The sequence below is a fragment of the Schistocerca serialis genome, chromosome 1, assembly GCF_023864345.2.
Source record: "Schistocerca serialis cubense isolate TAMUIC-IGC-003099 chromosome 1, iqSchSeri2.2, whole genome shotgun sequence".
Lineage (NCBI taxonomy): Eukaryota > Metazoa > Arthropoda > Insecta > Orthoptera > Acrididae > Schistocerca > Schistocerca serialis.
In genome coordinates, this window is record NC_064638.1 from 684,439,483 (window position 1) to 684,445,578 (window position 6,096).

General features: G+C 42.8%; 1 protein-coding gene across 2 annotated transcripts in view; it reads right to left on the minus strand.

Moving 5' to 3' along the window:
• Positions 1-4,104, minus strand: part of LOC126480396 (prolargin-like) — a 119,645-nt gene extending 115,541 nt beyond the window's left edge. For both annotated transcript variants that reach the window (XM_050103862.1, XM_050103861.1), the window contains exon 1: positions 3,985-4,104. The gene's annotated coding sequence lies outside the window, so the exon portion shown is untranslated. The remainder of the gene's footprint in view (positions 1-3,984) is intronic.
• Positions 4,105-6,096: the final 1,992 nt, after the last annotated feature.

Here is a 6,096-nt window from a genome sequence, read left to right on the forward strand (position 1 = left end):
AATGAAAATCACCGCTACTCTGGTCACCGTCTGTTAGCTCAATGAGCTCGGCTGAAAATATTTGCTTCCAACGGCTTCAACACCCTCTGGTCCTGCCCGGTCCTGGAATAACCCTGGCCAAACCAATGAAACACAAGCAAACATGAACTGAGCAAGCAAAGTCAACTTTACCCCAGGTGATACACAACCCGCCTGTCGACAGGCGGCAGTTGGATTTTCGGATTCTGGGGAGTCCAGGTTAGCACGGCAGAGAATATCGAAGATCTCTGGTAAATTTCCCTACATGCAGAAAACATGCATTTGAAAACTAAACATCGATACATTGATACAAACACGAAAACTAAATATTCTCACAAAAAAAATCGACCGACAAAAATTTCTCATCCTTGTTCTTCAAGAACCATGACTACGTGGCAATGAAACCTTGCATTACGGAAACCATTGCATCTTCAAGAGCAAAATACAACGAAAGGTAGCGAAAGACGTACCAATCTTCGGCATTGCATTTCTCGAGCACAGATCTATCATCAACTCTGTCAAAGAAATCACGCCCATCAACAATCGACTTATGAATATGCTCATCCAGAGCCCCAGTACAAAATAAACACTCATCAATGCACATGCCCCCACCAACATCGAAAGTAAGAAAAACACCGAAAATGTCCAAAAATTCTGGAACACACACGAAAATACTATGAGCAAAATTCACCAAGATGACGTGAAAATACTAATGGGAGACTTCAGCTCTCTATTTCGGACAGAAAAAAACCTGTAGAAAAATCATTGGTACAAATTCAACACACCGAAAGCCTTAGACCAACGGCATACGTCTGATTGACATTTGCCAACAATTCAACCAGCAAAGGATGTCTGCCCACTTTAGGAAAAAACCAGTTCCCAGGTAACAAACATGCTTGGCTACCAGGTGCAAGCTGCTTTCGTTCGCCTTACGAGACTCGCTCAAAGCCAGATTTTTAATTCTTCTGTAGCAGAGCTACAAGCAGGCAGATACAAACTCAATAAGGGAACCGTAAGACAACGCTCGAGCAAAATTCTTCTTGCTACTTTCAGAAACCCTAAGTGTCAGAGCGAAAACCTTACGGTACTGTCAAATTCGTAATGCCACTTTTGATTCTGCCGACATATTTTTTGTTGTTGTGAATACATAATTTTATCCATGAAGTGCCACATTTTCGTAATACTTGCGTATGATACAGGAAATGAAGTAAAAACAGATCTTTTCGAAGTCAAAAGTCGGTAATATCCTACTAATTCGTGTCAAAATAGGCTCAATCGCCTTACAGACACTTAATGCTTCATTAAGATAGACTGCCGTCGTGATGTTTCTGTAGTAAACTGAATTTAATTGGTATTAGTACAGTGAATATTTTAGTTACGTTTTCCATTAGTTTACTAAACGCAACTGTAATCATCAAAGAGAAATTAATCAGCAGCAGAATTTTCTTTCACGATATCTAAAGCGATCTGACAATGCTAAAGTTGTTTACAAATTCTACGCCAGTAGAAACCTACTGGTTCTAACGATGTCATTAAACCACAGTAGTTTTAAGAGTGTTTCGTCTAGAAATTAATTGCCTTGACGGTTGATCAATCAAGAGGGGTAAAGGTAAAATTTTACGAATATATGACGAGAGGGACAAGTGCTTGAGAGAGGACTTCCCTATCAATACAAGCGCCTGAGAGACGACTTTCCTATCAATCTGCTGGATAGTTTTGTTTCTCAAATCAATAGAGTGCGTTATCATGCTGTAGCACAGGTGATGTAGTTTTGTTGCTCGATTTTCTTACACTGCGACCGAAAGGTGTCTTAGTTGTTGGCAACAAATTTCAGCTGTGTTGCACACACCCCTTGGGGCAAAATTCGTAGCCGAAAACACACTTTTGGAGCTATCAGACGTAAAATATTATGTTCATACTACTCTTTGCTCGAGTTTACGTCTTTTGGTGAGGGTCAGCCATTCATTTCTTCTTAAGAAGTTAACGATAAAGGCATCATACATGTCACCAGTAACAGTACTGCATAGGAATGCTCAATGAACGACCTGATGACGTTCAATAATAGTCACTCCGTTGATTTTTGTTGCTTCGAATTAGAGCATGCAGTACTTCTACACCAGACTTCTGAACTTTGCCTGTTGAACGCAAATGTCGCATGATGGTAAAATGGTAATCCATCACATATATCAGTAGTCGAGACTTCATTAATATGGAAAATCATTCATGCCAGAACGATCTTTGCTGAAACAAGAATATCTTTTTCTGGCGTATTTTTCCCAAAAGCACTCGCTCCACACACAGTTCAAATCTTTCTAGCTGCCTCCTCTGCATTCACCCCTCTGTTATACCAAACGTAAATGTTGTGTTGCAGATATTCCACCTTTTTCTACTCGTGACTCAATTTTTCAATGCTTTACTGTAGTTTATGATTTTCAAGTATGCAAGATGATAACTAGAACTTCAAATTCGAAAATGACAGTTGATAGATACACTGACAGCGTAGCGCCGCATTCACATGGGCGTCGCCGGATTTCAAGCGGCGGGTGGCGTCTGGCCGATGGCCGGTAGCCGCTGCAGCGCGAGGAAACGCTCGAGTGTGACCTGTTATGATTGCGACGCAGCCACGAGCTGTCGTGCGGAATTGTTTCTGGAATACTTGTTATTGCTAGTGAGTATAGTGTTAAGCGAATTATCTTCGCTGTTCAATCAGACTCATAACTTTAGACCGAAATGAGGTAAAAAAAAAATAGTTGTGGATGCTTAGAGTTGTCAGGGGCGGTCAGTTTTATTGGCCACCTTAAGTGAACGACTCGGACTTATTCTCTGTGGCGGCCGGCCGGCGGTCAGTTTTTATGTCTAAGACTGAACATCCACATCTCCAGCTATATTCGCGCTATACTCCGCAAGCCATCTTGCGGTGGGTGGCGCAGGATGGTTTCTGTAACATAGTTACCTCTTTTTCTTTCCCACTCGTGTATGGTTCGCTGGAAGAGTGATGGCCGATAAGCTTTCGTGTGGGCTCGAAACTCTACTGTTTTTTCTTCGCGGTATTTTCGCGAAATATACGTAGCAATAAGCAATATATTGCTTGACGTTTCTTCCAGTGATTGTTCTGTAATCGTGTAATCATACAATAAAGAGTCTTTTTGCATATGTATTCGCAGTACGTTACATTTGTTCACATTGAGTATCAGTTTCCACCCCCTTTCCACCCCCTGCACCAGGTGTCGATCCTCTCCAGGTTTCGTGAATTTCATCGCGTCATCCGCGAAAAGCCTCGAGGAATTTTCGATGTTGCCTACTATGACATTTGTACATATTGTGAGAATATCACTCCCTTGGGATACGCCCGAAGTGTCTTAGATACGAAGACTTCTCACCATTGAGAATGACCTGTTGTGTTCTGCTTGCTAGAGACTCTTCAATCCAGTCACAGCTTGTCTGATGTGGCGTACGCTCGTATTTTGCTCATTAGGCGGCAGTGCGGAACTACATCGATAGCCTTCCGAAAGTCAAGGAACGCGCCCTTATCTACTGCTTTCTAGGTCTCTGGACGAACGATCGTTGTTGCCTGTACCTATGCTGATTCCTACAATAAGATTTTCGGACTCCATAAGTTTCACAATACACGAATATAAATGATGTTCCAATATTCTGCAAGAGACTGACGTCAGAGATACAGGCCAACAGTTCTGGGCGTCTGTTTGAGGTAAATACGTTTCCTGTCAAAACGACGTATCAAGGCGAGAACTACCACAGAATCCGACCTTTTTCAAATATGATCCCGAGCTTGGAGCAACAGTTATTCGTTCAAACTGGCCTGCCTCAGAATAAACAGTATGGCCTTCAGCGATCGCTAGAAATCGTTATATCGCTGTTGTACACGTAATAAAACAGACCTGACGTTAATGATCGAATATGGAAGTAAAATCCTTGGGTATATAAACGGGAATTGTGGCACCTCACCTTATTCAGCTTACGGAGCAGCGAACGTGTAGGCGACGCGTTGGAGACTGGTCGTCACACGTATCTCGCGCGAAAACCATACGGCACGCCGGAAGTGCTGAGATTAGCACGACCTGCCCCCACACACTGCTTCCGCCTGCCACCAGGAAGGTCTTTGCCGAGTTGCTACGGTTCCAGCGAAACATGATTAACTACGTGTGATTAGGTAGCTTCCTCGTCGAACTCTCACTTACAAGTTAGCATTGCAACGTACTTAAGACTTACTTAATTGTTAAAGTCGTATGTTCATAATGGCGTTTGAAGACACGTCAATAATAAGTTGCATTATGGGAGGGGGAAGAAAGGAAAATATAAAATGTTGAAGTCTAGAGTGATTTCGATTTCGGCCGACAAACTTTCAGTGGCTGACCACGATTGTTTGCGGAAAGCTTTGATTTGTGGAAAGTTACTTGTTATAGAATAAGTCGGTTTGTTGCCATAATTATATTTGAAATTGATTTTCAACGGCGAACACTTCATAGCACTGAAAATATGTAGTATTTCAATGGTAGCAGTGTGTTTGTTAATGCAGTAACTGCATTTACTACGATACACGCATGCATCTCTGAAGGACATTGTGTCGGGGAGAAGCTCGAAGACCGACAAACTCAAGTACCAGCTACATTGACAGCATCGATATTTTAACGCCTGATGAAATAATAGTTGGAGATTCTACCATCACATCTGGACTCCACAAGCCATCGGTGTCGGCGCAAAGTACTTTGTATCTCACTGTCACTTCCCATCTCCCCCCCCCCCCCCCCCCCCTCCTATCCTCCTACAGTGACAAATGTTTCCCGGGAGAAACTCTTGTCGGTAAGCCTCCACAATGGCACTTGTCTCTAATACTTTTACCGTGGTCTTTTGCGAGATGTACACAGGACGAAGCAATATGTTAGTTGACTCTTCTAGGAATGTACGCTCTCAGAACTTCAGTAGTACCCCACACTGTGATGCGGAACATCTGTCTTGGAGCGTCTACCGCCGGAGCTGGTTCATCTCCATGACGCTTTCGTGTTTACTAAATGCATCTGTAACGAAACGCGTTCCACCTTTTTGGATATTCTATATTTTCTCTATCGATCGCATCCGGTACAGTACTGGCGAGCAGTATTCAAGTACTGGTCGAATGAGGGTTCTGTAAGCTACATCCTGTTATTGACGGATTACATTTCTTGATAACTTTTCCTGCGACTAGTGTTATGTGGTCGTTACACTCTAAATCGCTCCACGTTCCTTGATATTCTAAGGAAGTAGCTTCTTCCAGTGATTTTCTGAAATCCTGTGATCATATAATAGTAGATATTTCTTTCTATGTATTCGCAATACGTTATATTTGCTTATGCTGAGGGGAAATCGCTGCTCCCTGCACCAAGCGTCGATTCTCTGCAGGTCTTCCTCCGTTTCGGTACAATCTTTCAGGATGCCGACTCCCAGTATACAACAGCATGATCCGCGAAAAGCCTCATGCAACTTCTGAAGTTACTTATATATACCGTGAAAAGTGATGAACGGATATCACTCGCTTCGAGTTTTTTACGTCTGAAGACTTCTCTCCTTTGAGAATGGTACGTTGTGTTACGTTTGCTAGGAACTCTTCAATCCAGTCACAGTACCATGGAAGTCATTCCCTGATATCTTAACAGATGTCTTGTTATCCTGTCCCTTCTCCTTGTCAGTGTTGTCCACATGTTCCTTTCCTCTCCGATTCTGCGCAGGGCCTCCTCATTCCCTACCTTATCAGTCACCTAATTTTCAACATTCGTCTGTAGCACCACATCTCAAATGCTTTGATTCTCTCATGTTCCTGCTTTCCCACAGTTGATGTTTCACTACCGTGCAATGCTGTGCTCCAAACGTACATTCTCAGAACTTTCTTCCTCAAATTAAGGCCTGTGTTTGACACAAGTGACTTCTCTTGGCCAGGAGTGCTCTAGTTTTCGGTACTAGTCTGCTTTTGATATCCTCTTTGCTCCGTCAGTCATCGGTTATTTTGCTGCCTAGGGAGTAGGATTCCTCAACTTCATCTGCTTCGTTGCCATCAATCCTGATGTTAAGTTTCACGCTTTCCTC